General features: G+C 30.2%; 1 long non-coding RNA gene across 1 annotated transcript; it reads left to right on the forward strand.

Moving 5' to 3' along the window:
• Positions 1-14750: 14750 nt before the first annotated feature.
• On the forward strand, positions 14751-15218 carry LOC145807980 (uncharacterized). Its single transcript, XR_014351431.1, has 2 exons — positions 14751-14855; positions 14950-15218. It is a non-coding gene; the product is annotated as an uncharacterized LOC145807980 (long non-coding RNA).
• Positions 15219-15844: the final 626 nt, after the last annotated feature.

Genomic DNA, 15844 nt, shown 5'->3' on the forward strand with positions numbered 1-15844 from the left:
TTATTTTGTAAGTTATCACAATAATATTAGAAATAAAGATAAATGACATAACTCACTAAACTAATCTGTTGTTACATATAATTGAGTAATGATACATAATTCTAATACAAAAATTTTAAATAGAGCTCTAGTGAAATGACAAGTCAAAAGAAGATGAAAAACACCAATAGAAAATAATAATAATTATACATGGACTAGTACCAGATAATTAGAGTTCCTTTAAAATTCTTATTTTAGAACTATCAAATTTTTTTTGCATGTAATTTGATAATTGAATCGAATATAATATTTTTAAATAAGACGGAACCACACTCGAGAGTTATATTTCTGTATTTAGATTCTATACACATAATTTTTTAATAAAAATATAATAATAATTATAGCAATATTTATTTATATTAATTAACAGTATGGGTGAGGGCCACCGACTGTTCTTTTAATTTCCCCATTTATGGATTGCGTCTACAATTCCTTCAACAGCTTCTATTTGATTTTGCCATGGTACAAAAGGCAACCCCAATTATTTAATTGTGAGTGTTACGATAATAATGTTAACATGGTTATATATATAATCATATTTTATTGTGTGCTTTAATTTGAAATTATAAATTTTACGTCGCCTTCATATAATAAAATCTTGATAGAAAATTAAGATTAAAATAAATCAAAACAGTAGGAGACAAAATATAATAATTTTTAGTGAGAAATATAAAATAATAAAAATTTATAATTAAATAAAGAAGGAGAAAGAAGGAAAAATCTTCTTCAATGTCCTTTTTTTTTTTTAAAAGAAAAAAAATTTACAAATCAGTGATATTATTTTAAAATAATTAAGATTCATAAAAAAAAAATTATGACTTTAATTATTAAAATGTATAAAATTTATCATAAAATTATAATTATTTCTTAAGACTGACATTAATTTGTTATTTTCTTTATTTTCGATCTATGTTGGTAGAGGTGTGCGTGGTGCGATTTAGATTGTTTGAGAGTAAAATTATAAATCGAATAGCGGATTAATAGATTGGTGGATCGATAAATTGCAGTTTGGACAGTTTTGGGTGGGTTGACGAAGTGAAAAATATTCTAACCAATTATCAAGCATTCACTACAACAAAAAAGAGTTTTAGGAACCAAATGTTTTGGTCTCTAAAAGTGAAAATTTTGTTGTAAAAGTAAATTAGAAACCAATTTCTATCATTATGAGGATAGTCGCTAAAAGGTCGTCCCAAAAAATAAAAAACAAGACTTTTAACAACAAAATTTTGAAAATGTCACTAATAAATAGATTTTTAGAAACAAAATAGTTTGATCTCAAAATAATTTATTTTTTGAGACAAAAAATTTGATCCAAAAAATATAATAATTCATCACTAATGTCTAATTTTCGTTGCTAAAAATATAATAACGACACTTTTCGCAATAAAAATATTTGGTCCCTAAAAAATAATTTTGTCTCTAAAACTTTAATTTTTTGTAGTGATTTACATAATATATAATAATAATATGCATAATATTTTTCATATATATAACACAAACTAATTTTACATAATATTTTTCATATATATAATTATTAATTTATAATAAATTTCACATCTTAAATTTTTTTTACACTCATTTTTACTTTGATATTTCATTAGAGGTTAAAAAAGAAAAAATTAGCTAAAACTCCTCCATTGGACTCTTATTTGGTAAAAAAGATAATCCAATTTATTTTACTTCATAGAAAACACACAATTGAGTAAGGACAAAATAAAATATATATATTTTTTTTCTTGAACAATATTGGTAGAGCAACATGTTACTGTGAGACAAAATAACATATTACTGTCAAACAGAATAACATGTTATTGCGAGATAAGATAACATATTACTGTCAAATAAAGTAACATGTTACTTTTACTGTGTTACATCAATTTTGATGATAATAATTTTTTTTTTAAAGAATTTCATAGTCAACATGAATCTTATTCAATAGATCTTGATAAGAAAATTTTAAAAATATTAATTTTATTAAAAAATGGCATATACATGAAAAGTTATATTATTTTAAAGTTTAATATTTTGATAATAATAAAAAAAAAAGTTTTTTTTGTGTTTAATAATGCGTTAAAGTTTTATTATGAAAAGATTTTGATTAAATCTTTCTTAAAAAAATATATGTATTACATATATAGCGAAGTTGAACAATTTTAAAGGTAAATTATAAATTTTAATATTTAATTCATAATTAACGAATAAAACTGTATAAATTAATATAAATTGTAAAACTGTATCGATAAACTAATATGAATTGATATTGCCAGATTATATGCAGGAGAGAATGGGAACGCACGAATGTGGCAAGAAAAATGTACTTTCTTCTGGAACACACCTACGTCATCAACGATTAAGACAAGTATACTTATTTTAGGGAGGGCACTTATTAAAGTTACCAGTGGGAGGTTGGATTCACCGTACAACCTTATTGATTACAAACATTCTCATAATTTACGGTTTTCGAAGCAAAACAACAGCTTAAATTCAGGCCTATCTTGACCCTTTTTTTTATATATATAATTTTTTAAACTTTTTAACATCACAATATATTTTTATTTTTATTTAAACAATCAACTTTTAATCTATTTTTCAAAATAAGCCTCATAACCCAACACTCCCAGTCATACATAAATAAAATTAATTTTCCATGTATCCAAAAGATAATTAAATAAAATACATAAATAATATAGTGTTTTTTTTAGAAGGAAAATAATATCATTTTATAAAATTCTAAGTAAAATGTTTTTTATTTTTATTTTTAAAAGAGTCGTCTAGACTGATGTCCTAGTGATGTTTTTAGAATTAAGATGATGTGCTAGTGACGGTTTTAGAATTAAGAAATATTTTAATAATTGTATTTTAAATAATAAATCAATAATTTTTTATAATATCATTTTGTTTATATTTTGTAAACGCATAAGTTAAAAGTAGTAATCATTTTTTTAAAATTTTTCAATAATTATTTTCTTAGCTTATTGAATTTAATTTTGCCTAATCCAAAATTTCATTGATTATACGAAATCTAAATAATAACAATAATAATAATAAAAATTATACCTAAGTTGCAATACATGGGCCTATATCCTCATGTAGAATGATCCTAGTATAGTGACAAAAAAATTATTTTAAGTTTGAGTGACTGAGTATTATTATTTTTAATATACAAGTTTCGTTTGGGAAGAATAGTTGGGCTGGATTTGGGGTTATTTTAACCATAAAAAGACAAAATAAACTTTTTAGCCTAATAAGACAAGACATTACATCCAACACATAATCATTACATTCATTAATTCTCACAAAAAAATCAAAAAAAATTAAAAAGTCATTCCCAAACGAGACTTTTTAACCTCAAACTAAAATAGTCAAAAAGTCAACTCACTTCTCAAATGAACTCATAATATGTTAGCATATTAATAAATTATATTAGTATAATCAAACATTCGAGATTCTCTATAAACTCTAATTGTAAATCTCTCTTTAAAATTTTAGAAATACAATCACTTAAATTATACGATTAAAATGATCACATTTTAATAATGTGGTATACTTTACATGTCCCTAAATACAATTAGAGGTGTGCGCGGTGCGGTTTGAGAGAAAAATAGAAACCGTATGGCGGGTGGCGGATTGATAAAAGTGTCACTAGAATTTGTCATTTTCCTTATCAAAAACCGGCGGTTCGGTTGGCAAATAATGACGGATTTGCCTTGGCAGTTCGGGCGGATTGGCGGTTTATAAAAAATATAATTCAAATTACAAAACTTAAACCAAAGAGTAAAAAAAAGAAGAGAGATACCGTGATGTTAAGCATCTTGCGAAGCTTTTTTCTGATGCAGCAAGGGTAGCAACAACATGATAATATCAACGACTATGACATCAGTTCTTTACAAGCATCTGTGGAAGTTACAATGATAAAATACAATACATAAAATTAATATCATTCAGGATTTACAATATATTGAAAATGTTTACCGTTAAAAAGTATTTAGATTGAAAAGTGAGCTGATGCAAGTTTGCAACATGGCCAGGAAAAAAAAAATTGAAAAGTGAATTGGAATCCAACTTTATTTTGGACTACTGACATCTTGAATTTCCCTCGAGCAGTAATGTAATACTATATTCTAAGGTATAGAACAACAAGTAAACTTAAGTAAAAAAGAATTTTTAGAATCTTATAAAACATGATTTAATAGCGGTGCGGGTCGGTGCGGTTTGGAAGAAAAATAGAAACCGACGGATTTATAAAAATGTCACTAGAATTTGCCATTTTTCTTACCAAAAACCGGCGGTTCGATTGGCAAATAATAACGAATTTGCCTTGGCAGTGCGGTTCGGTACGATTTTGGAGATTTCGGCGGTATTATGCACACTCCTAAATACATTATTGGATACATACCATAAGTGATTAATACTACATATGACATCACATCAAATTATATCCAAACTTAACATCATAGAATTATTTTTAGTAGCTCAATTGTCAATTGTCATTTTGAGTGAGAATGTTAATTCTGTTAACATAAATTTCAGAACATAAACTTTACACTTTGGATCATTTACCATGTGTATTATCAAGAAATCAAGACAAAATGACATACCTGAATCCATTGATGAACGGTTAAACGAAAGCGTCTGATTGTCAATAAAACCTTTGATATTGACTTTGTTAGAGCCTTCTAATCCTTTCCCTTTGGTGCCTTATGTTTCTCCTTTAGAGGATTTAGAAAAACAAAACAGTATTCTTATTTTTTCACCTTGGGAAGGAATAGGGACCATAACCTTTTAAAGGTTGTAATTGGTTTTCATAACTGAAAGGTAATGAAAACCAATAAATTAACCATTATTGGTTTTAAAACTGAAAGGTTGTGGAAGTTCAAAAAGAATGAAAACCAACTTTAACCAATATATTTTAATTTCTATTTCTGCCCCTCATAGAAATAGAAATTATACAACTAGTATCTACACATTAGGTCCATAACACATATACCCTTAAGCCTATTAACTAAATTGAATCACTTAAATTGTAGGCTTCTTATAAATGATAACACCACATTTAATTATGTGGTCCCATTGAGACATTATCTAACAATCTCCCACTGGACCACATATGTATCTTGAAAAATGTGCTTAACTTTAGTGAGCTCAGAAATTTGTTATCATAACTTGAGGGTATCCAAACAATCTTGTCCATTAACTATATTAATATAAGATCAAAGCGGTCTTCGTTACATCAATCGTAACTCGACCCACCAATGGTCACGTATACTAATACAGCTAAATGACATAGATCAATCATGGATGCGTAGCATGGAAATTACATGTGATGTGATCCATACATGCCTATTTCCAACTGGTCTTACTTAACTTTATTGAGATCAATACTTCACAATACGTAACAGAGCGTAATAAACTGAATATTTCATTTCTGCAGAAATTAATCTAATTACATAGATAAAACTCAAGGCTGACATAAAGCAGTAATATAAATACAAACTCCCACTAAACCAGAATGTTCTCAAATAGAACAACACCCATCTGAGCAGTGTGCTCATGAAAGACCTTGGGTGGTAGTCCCTTCGTAAGTGGATCCTCTATCATGGAGTTTGTCCCAATGTGCTCTATGGAAATCTGTCCACTCTGCACTACCTCCCCACATTACCATTTGAATCCCTTTTGGTTTTAAATATCCATTTACAACCTACGGGCTTTGCACCAACTGGTAATGAGACAAGTTCCCAAACTTTATTGTCTTGCATAGACTTATATTCTTCATTCATGGCTTCTATCCACTTATGAGAGTTGGAACTTTCCATGGCTTGACGAAAGTTGATTGGATCATCTTTCGACATTCCATTTTCTACCTCATGTTCTTGGAGATATACAATATAATCATCTGAAAATGCAAATCTCCTTTCTCTGGTAGATCGCCTTAATGGCACAGATTCTTGAGGTTGAGGTTGTAGAGTTTGTTCCTCAGGAACAATTACCTCATCTTGAATGGGGTTTTGAACTATATTATCTTGAACAACATTGTCTAGTTGAGGATCCGAAATTACTTCTCGAGCAATGACAGGTATAGGAACCTGTGATTGGTCAAAAGTAGTAGTAGGAAGTGGGATTACTCCTGCTTCCTCCTCAAAGACAATGTCTCTAACTGGATTTCTCCCCCTAAACTCAACATCCTCAAAAAATGTTGCAATTACCTCATGTTCACATTAAGTTACCAAACAGATAATCTCTAAATAAATTAATTTAATGACAACATCTCAAGATACCTAGCACAACATTAATACCAAGCCTTTGGGTAGTGATATTAACTGTAAGTGGTATTCTTGTTGTAATGATCAAACATTGACAATAAGTTATGTCAAATAACAAATCTATCTTTTGATGGATTTATTATTCACATTAGGTTTCCTTGACAATTGGCACATGTTTATCACCACAAAATGTGTGTGTAATTCTGCCAAGTCTTAATCATGTCTTTGGACCGATAAATACCCGCATGAGATACACAGACATGAACTTCAAAACATTCCATATAAAACAATCTAGACAAGAGAGATCACTTTTGTGACATCTTGTTTGAATTGACTTATATTGAGAGTGTTAGAAAATTAAATTTCTGTAGACGTTGTATGAAATTACATTAAATTTAAAGATTTCTAAATTTGTGACCCCGTATATTTTATATAATCTGCAGCAATTCCAATTATATATATACATATATATAATTGACGGTTCCAAAAACAAATAGTTTTTTTTTTTTTATGATGTTCAAAATGAAACCGATCAAATCGCAAGATATATCTATATATATATAAATACATGATGTTCATCCATTTGAAAAATGAACCGCCCATCCGAATTATGTTCCATTTCCGGAAAACAAAACAAAATTTGCAGCAGAAGAAAAAACAGAAATACAAAAAACAGAATCTGATTCCAGGAAACTAAATAGGATGAATAAAAACATATCTATTCTGATAATACACATGATATAACCGCTCTGATACCATTTGTAACACCCTGTCCCACATCGGAAGTTTGCATGGGTGATCTTGGGCATATATAGCACCACTACCTTGCTACTAAATAACTTGGACTTAAGCTTTTGGGTATTGTTGGTCGACCCACAAGTTATTTGGACTAGCAAGTAGTGGGGCGTTACAAATGGTATCAGAGCGGTTATATCATGTGTATTATCAGAATAGATATGTTTTTATTCATCCTATTTAGTTTCCTGGAATCAGATTCTGTTATTTGTATTTCTGTTTTTTCCTCTGCTGCAAATTCTGTTTTGTTTTCCGGAAATGGAACATAATTCGGATGGGCGGTTCATTTTTCAAATGGATGAACATCATGTATTTATATATATATATATAGATATATCTTGCGATTTGATCGGTTTCATTTTGAACATCATAAAAAAAAAAACTATTTGTTTTTGGAACCGTCAATTATATATATGTATATATATAATTGGAATTGCTGCAGATTATATAAAATATACGGGGTCACAAATTTAGAAATCTTTAAATTTAATGTAATTTCATACAACGTCTACAGAAATTTAATTTTCTAACACTCTCAATATAAGTCAATTCAAACAAGATGTCACAAAAGTAATCTCTCTTGTCTAGATTGTTTTATATGGAATGTTTTGAAGTTCATGTCTGTGTATCTCATGCGGGTATTTATCGGTCCAAAGACATGATTAAGACTTGGCAGAATTACACACACATTTTGTGGTGATAAACATGTGCCAATTGTCAAGGAAACCTAATGTGAATAATAAATCCATCAAAAGATAGATTTGTTATTTGACATAACTTATTGTCAATGTTTAATCATTACAACAAGAATACCACTTACAGTTAATATCACTACCCAAAGGTTTGGTATTAATGTTGTGCTAGGTATCTTGAGATGTTGTCATTAAATTAATTTATTTGGAGATTATCTGTTTGGTATACTTTATTGGCTATGCCGAACGATCACGGGGTTACAAGTTTTATGATCTCACAAATAGGTCAATATTTGAGACGGGAATTGCAACATTTTTTGAGGATGTTGAGTTTGGGGGGAGAAATCCAGTTAGGGACATTGTCTTTGAGGAGGAAGCAGGAGTAATCCCACTTCTTACTACTACTTTTGACCAATCACAGGTTCCTATACCTGTCATTGCTCGAGAAGTAATTTCGGATCCTCAACCAGACAATGTTGTTCAAGATAATATAGTTCAAAACCCCATTCAAGATGAGGTAATTGTTCCTGTGGAACAAACTCTACAACCTCAACCTCAAGAATCTATGCCATTAAGGCGATCCACCAGAGAAAGGAGATTTGCATTTTCAGATGATTATATTGTATATCTCCAGGAACATGAGGTAGAAAATGGAATGTCGAAAGATGATCCAATCAACTTTCGTCAAGCCATGGAAAGTTCTAACTCTCATAAGTGGATAAAAGCCATGAATGAAGAATATAAGTCTATGCAAGACAATAAAGTTTGGGAACTTGTCTCATTACCAGTTGGTGCAAAGCCCGTAGGTTGTAAATGGATATTTAAAACCAAAAGGGATTCAAATAGTAATGTGGAGAGGTAGTGCAGAGTGGACAGATTTCCATAGAGCACATTGGGACAAACTCCATGATAACGGATCCACTTACGAAGGGACTGCCACACAAGGTCTTTCATGAGCACACTGCTCAGATGGGTGTTGTTCTATTTGAGAACATTCTGGTTTAGTGGGAGTTTGTATTTATATTACTGCTTTATGTCAGCCTTGAGTTTTATCTATGTAATTAGATTAATTTCTGCAGAAATGAAATATTCAGTTTATTACGCTCTGTTACGTATTGTGAAGTATTGATCTCAATAAAGTTAAGTAGGACCAGTTGGAAATAGGCATGTATGGATCACATCACATGTAATTTCCATGTTACGCATCCATGATTGATCTATGTCAACGGTTAAACGAAAGCGTCTGATTGTCAATAAAACCTTTAATATTGACTTTGTTAGAGCCTTCTAATCTTTTCCCTTTGGTGCCTTATGTTTCTCCTTTAGAGGATTTAGAAAAACAAAACAGTATTCTTATTTTTTCACCTTGGGAAGGAATAGGGACCATAACCTTTTAAAGGTTGTAATTGGTTTTCATAACTGAAAGGTAATGAAAACTAATAAATTAACCATTATTGGTTTTAAAACTGAAAGGTAATGAAAACTAATAAATTAACCATTATTGGTTTTAAAACTGAAAGGTTGTGGAAGTTCAAAAGGAATGAAAACCAACTTTAACCAATATGTTTTAATTTCTATTTCTGCCCCTCATAGAAATAGAAATTATACAACTAGTATCTACACATTAGGTCCATAACACATATACCCTTAAGCCTATTAACTAAATTGAATCACTTAAATTGTAGGCTTCTTATAAATGATAACACCACATTTAATTATGTGGTCCCATTGAGACATTATCTAACAAATTTCAGTCATGTAAAGCTATCTTTAATTAGGAGTTAATAAAAATGACCCCTTACCAAATCTAAGTAATGTAATGGCTTCAAAACAAATCACTAGGAGGTGAACTCTTCCAAACCTGGGTTTGACTTCTTCACCTAATATTATTTACCATTTTATTATCATTTAATAATATACCACAGGCACACCCAATTCTATTCTTCGAGAAATACCAACTTTTCAGTAACGCACTACAACAAAAACATACTTTAGTGGCACTACACTAGTGGCATATTTTTAGAAAATGCCACAAAAAATGATATTTAGTGGCACATTTTTGAAAAATGCCACAAAACGACAAACATAAAAGGCTCTAGTGACATTTTAATGAACAAGTGTCACAAAACTACAACAAAAACATACTTTAGTGGCACTACACTAGTGGCACATTTTTAGAAAATGCCACAAAAAATGATATTTAGTGGCACGTTTTTAAAAAATGCCACAAAACGACAAACATAAAAGGCTCTAGTGACATTTCAATGAACAAGTGTCACAAAACTACAACAAAAACATACTTTAGTGGCACTACACTAGTGGCATATTTTTAGAAAATGCCACAAAAATGATATTTAGTGGCACGTTTTTGAAAAATGCCACAAAACGACAAACATAAAAGGCTCTAGTGACATTTCAATAAATAAGTGTCACAAAACTAAAACTAAAACACATTTTAGTGACACTACATTAGTGGCATGTTTTTAGAAAATGCCATGAAAAAAATATTTGGTGACACATTTAGAAAATGCCACCGAACCACAAGCATATAAGGCTCTAGTGGTATTTCGATAAAGAAATGTCATATCGATTTTATGGCGTTTTATAAAAGAATGACACAAGAAATTAATTTAGTGACATTTATCAACAAATGCCACTAAACTTTAGTAACAATGACATTTTTTAAAAAATGTCACTAAACTAAGTAGGTGCAAGTTACTTTTCATGGCATTTTGAGAACTGCCACTTAGTCAAAAACTTTCCAAGTTATCTAATGGCATTTTTTTTTAAAAAAAATTGCCAATATACTTCCAAAATTTTTAAAATGCACAAAATAACTATAAACAAATAAATTGAACTCAATATAATACAGTATGTTTTTCAACTGTACTTAGCCACATTTACAAAATTGAACTCAAATAAATTCAGCTCAATATAATAAAATTTGAAATTGGCCTCCCATAAAATGATAAAGTTACTAATTTGAGTCAAAATAAAAAACTTAGTGTCAAAATCAATTTAATTGAAATTACAGGAATTAAAATTAAACAATAGCCAAAAATAGAGGACTAACACTGTAATTTGCCCTAATTGTTAGCATTTTTTTAATGAAAAAAATGCATATGTTATTCTTTTAGAGGCAAAATTATAGATTTGCTCAAATCAATAAATTAATCTCAACCAATTTAGTAATCATTTTTTGTCAAAAATACTAACGGTATTATCAATTAGACCAAATTAATACAAACTTAAGATTAATCTAATTAAGAGTGTAAGTACCCAAGTTGCTATTTATTTATTTTGATACTAAAATGTGAACAAAATCATTTCAAAATAAATAAATTAATTGACTTTTGGTATACCAGTTTAACACTTCATTACCAATTCTCTATATAATAAATAAATTAATTGACTTTTGGTATACCAATTTAAGACTTCATTACCAATTCTCCATATATATATATATATAGAGTATAGATTATAGATTTGATAAAAACAGAGGAACTGAGACTTACGGGAAAGCAAAGGAAAAAAATCACTAAACTACACCAAGTGAATTAGAGTAGCTGTGGGATAAAATTGATTTTGGTGAATCAATCCAATACACGAATCCAACAAATCTGAGATACCCCAATCCACAAGTCGAACAAATCTAAAATTGGTGAAGCAAAATCAGTTTTGGCGGGATAACGAGGCGGGAGTGAAATACTGAAGCCAGGGTTTTTCATTCTTCATCTTTTACGCCACTCTTATCTAACATCTACACCACAAATTTGCAGTTTTTTCATCTTCAACAATCTACTGAGTTTGTTAGGTATTCTTTCTCCCTTTCTCACTCTCACACACAGAAGACCTCTATTTTTCTCTCTTATTTATGATCTTCGTATAAAACTTGATACAATATGAAAATCTAATCTTTTAACCTATGAATGTATTAATTTTCATCTTTCGACATCAAGGGTTAATTGTGATTTACTATTATTGTATTTATGTTGTGATTTTATATAATGACATGCTAGTGTTTGTTTAAATGTCTCAATGAGATCTTGCATAAGTTTGCTCTTATTTTTTTATTTTTTTTTCTCCTGTTGTAAGGATGAATAAGAAAAAGAAAAGTTTAAAAAATAATCATTATTATTAGATTTTGTTTTTATTTTATATTAGATATTTGTTCAATGTTTATGTGGCTGTTGATGAAATTTTTTTTAAACGTTTTTTTTGGGTTTCTATGGATAATAATTTGCTGATATGGGTAGATGAATTCTATTTTTCCAAGTTAGTTACGTGATCCAATGTTTGGGGTACCATGCTATGCCTAAAATTTACTATCATATGCTGTCATATGATGATTTAACTGAAACATACCAGTGGCACATGCAAAAATTAAAACTACATGGGGCCATACTTGATAATGAAGTTATAATTATTTCTTTCGTAGCAACTGTATCGTACGCAACTATATTTAAAGATACATTTTTAGCATAAACAATGAAAAATATCATTAAATCCGCAAATAAAATTGTCAATCACGAAAGAGTATTTTTGGCTCACATCACTCAACACACTCCATAAAAGAGGCCAGCAAGACCTGCAAACAGTTAGCTAACAACATAGCTTGAAACAAATAGTTAGAACCAATCCTAAGAGAGATTAGCAGCAAATTAGAACAAATCAACAAAACCCAAGTTTGGTTTGTGCTAAAACATCATTTAATGCCTTCAATTTTATTTTTTCTTCCCCACTAAAATTGCATATGAAAACCAAAATACATCTTCAAAATATACTGCAAAACAAAATTGGGTGTTGAGGCCAAAAAAGATCATGATAAAGTCTGAGAGGGCACCTATAGGATGGCATCATAAGAAGTCAAACAAAATAGTTTTCTGGTGAGAGTAACAACACTGGACCATTTTCCATTGGCATTAAAAATAGAAAAAACATAGCTGTTACCTTCCATGAGGTGTCATGGAGCATCTAATGGGAATGGGCAACTTTTTTATGAAACTCAAGCTGCTCATATCTCTCACCAGCTTTATGGAAATTTCAAATTAACCTTTTCAGTTACCCTATAGCAGTTTTAAATGGTGGACATACACACAGAGGAAACTGATATAAAATTTCTCTTCATTTACACCATATCATACAACAAAAACATAACAACCCATGGACAAACCAAGTGTTTTTCAACATGACATTCAGTTCAGTAATACTTTGTTATAAGGCTGAAATGAGTCTAAAATAATAAGCACCCCTGTTGACAACAAAATCTGGGCACAACAATATTGTGGCTGTGGCAGTGGCAGCACCTAGGTAGGACAACCAGTGTGATTTCTTCACCTGGGCAGTAAGAACACAATGTTGCAGCAACCCAACCATGTATAAGAAAAAGTATAAGAAAGGGATAGAATACGTTTCTTATCTCAATAGAACAAAAACAATCCTTCTAAATTAGTACTTCATTTATTTAAAAGGAAATCAAGAGCGTTGTGAAAACATAACATGAAGCATTCCTCCTAATCAATTAGTACCCAGTTTTTTAAGTTTTGTTCCCACTTGTTCCAATTCTTAGCATACACATAGTAATCATAAGCAGATTGAAAGATTATGAAATAGAGTAAAATCAAAATCAATTTTTCTCAAAACCAACACAATGACAATATAATGTACTGCCTGTTGCTCTACTTTGGTCTGTGGGTGCCACTGAACAGTCCTATTTCGTGTTGCTAGGGACTGCTTCTAATGTCAGTTCTGTTTTGGTAAAATCATTTTGGTCTGTGAACGCCTTTGCAGTGTTGCTGTTAGTGGTTTTGCTGTTGCTGCTGCTGCAGGTTTGATCTGTTGTGCAATTTGATTGTTGTGTAGTCTGATCTGCAGTTTGATTGTCGTGTATACCTGATTGTTGTGTAGACTGCTCTGCTCTCTTTTCTGCAATCTTGGGTGTTGCTTGGCAGTGTTGTAGTCATTGGTTCTGCTCCTTACGGTTTAGTTGCTGTCTAGATTTATCAGTAGAGCGGATTGATAGCAGCAGTGGTTTTGTTCCTTAAGCCTCATTTCTTGTTCAGCTTTTGTTAGTAGTGTGGATTGGTGATGCTATAGTCTGTAGTGCTACCCTGCTGTGTAGCTTGGGTGAAGTTTTGTTAGTCTGTTATGCTTCTTTTCTGTTTCTTTTTTGTTTTGTTGTTGGTTTCTCACCAACTGGCGCTTGGAGCTTCTGTTAGCTCCAAGCTCCTCCTTATTGATGTCCTGTATCTTTTTTGCATACACTCATCAATAAAGATTTTCTTTGCCGATCAAAAAAAAAAAAAAAAAAAAAACCCTAATGAAAGTCACAATTTTAAAATAAATAAATAATTGACCTCATTACATAAAAATCAATTATATATCATCTAACTAAGAGTTGATCTCATAACATAAATAATTGATCCCATCACATTAAAAATAAGTAAATGAATAAATTTAAAAAAAAAATTACTAATAGTTGCACCATCCCTTTTGCATTCTTAAAAATGTATTTGATTGGGTTAACTCTTTCAATTTTTTAGAAAAAGTTTGTGCTGCCTTTGAATCTCCAATCTAAGTAAACATACAAAGATCCCAAAGAAAAACTGAAAGGAATTATATTCTGAGAAAAATTCAAAAAGAATTTAGATTTTAAATATTTGAAGTTTAAAGTGGAGAAATAAATTGACATGTTGGATTCCAATATTTGGTTTAACTATTGCCAACAAAGCCCCAAGTAAATTCTTAAGATTTGTTTGGATTTCAAGTCAGCACATAGAGTGGTGACAAGGAAGATTATTAAGCATACCACCAAGAACTATGTCCATTTATCTCAAAAGGCTTCCCAGCAAAATGGTTAACGATTATTATTTCTCTATAGATATTTGATTTCAAAGCAAGACTAACTGCTTACTGCTTGAAGCAACTTCGCTAAAACTAATCTTGACAATTTTTCCATATTAAACAAGTGCCAATCAAACCTAATGAGAGCTTGATCCGATCATATGGACTTGTCAAAACAATTGGACAAGCTATTGGAGCTCATGTTGCTTGGCCTGCTCCATTTGTGGTATATTTCTTTCGTAAATACTAATTTTTTTAACAAATTTATATTAACTTAATATAATTTCAATTACCTTCATATGTTTATTTTTTGGATGCAGATTTCACAAGTTATGGATGCTAGCCGAGAATATTTATACAAGTGAGGTTGAGAATTTGGGAACTGATTTTATTTTTGATAATTTTTCTCTCCGGAATATGCATATCACTATGGCTTTTCAGAACTTATGGTTAGAATAATTATCTTTTAAATTGTTTTTGCTTTAACTTTGTTAGTGTGGTAGAATATTTAATAATTTTGGCAAGGGATTTTTTTTTTTGCAATATAAATAAATTTATATTTCAATAATAAATAATTGATTGTGGTTTTTATTTATTTTTTGATGTGATGATCTTATGGTGGTAATATTTGTTTATTATTATGAAAATATTACAGGATGAATGGATGCCAAATTAATATATGATGTGGCAATTAATATTTAATTGTTTATAAAATTGATTCTATTTTTATAGGTATTTACGCATGCATAATTGTAGCTTTTAAAAGTGTCAATGAAAAAAATATATAAGTGGCATTTTGTAGTAGTGATAGTAGCATTGCAAAGTGTCACTAAAATAAGTTCCAATGGCACTTATATCTATTTAATGGCACAAATGAATTGGATTTAGTGGCATTTATGAAGGTGTTATAAATATCAATTGTGGCATAATAAGCGTCATTAAAAATCTATATCGTGGCATTTTTTAAATTGCAAGTCTTCTTTAATGGCACTTGATAGCGTCACGAATAGTGCCTACCATGACATTAAAGTGTCACTGAAAGGTTTTAGTCTTGATAGTGCAATGACACTTATAAGTGTCACTAACTCTTTTTTTAATGGCGCTTGATAGTGCCACAAATAATATCTACCATGACATTAAAATGTCATTAAAAGTTTTCAGTCATTGTAACAAGCCCGCGGGGGACCTCGCTACAGCTCGGACTCGACTTTTCGT

The sequence above is a fragment of the Camellia sinensis genome, chromosome 14 (genome assembly GCF_055761805.1).
Source record: "Camellia sinensis isolate YWXY chromosome 14, ASM5576180v1, whole genome shotgun sequence".
Lineage (NCBI taxonomy): Eukaryota > Viridiplantae > Streptophyta > Magnoliopsida > Ericales > Theaceae > Camellia > Camellia sinensis.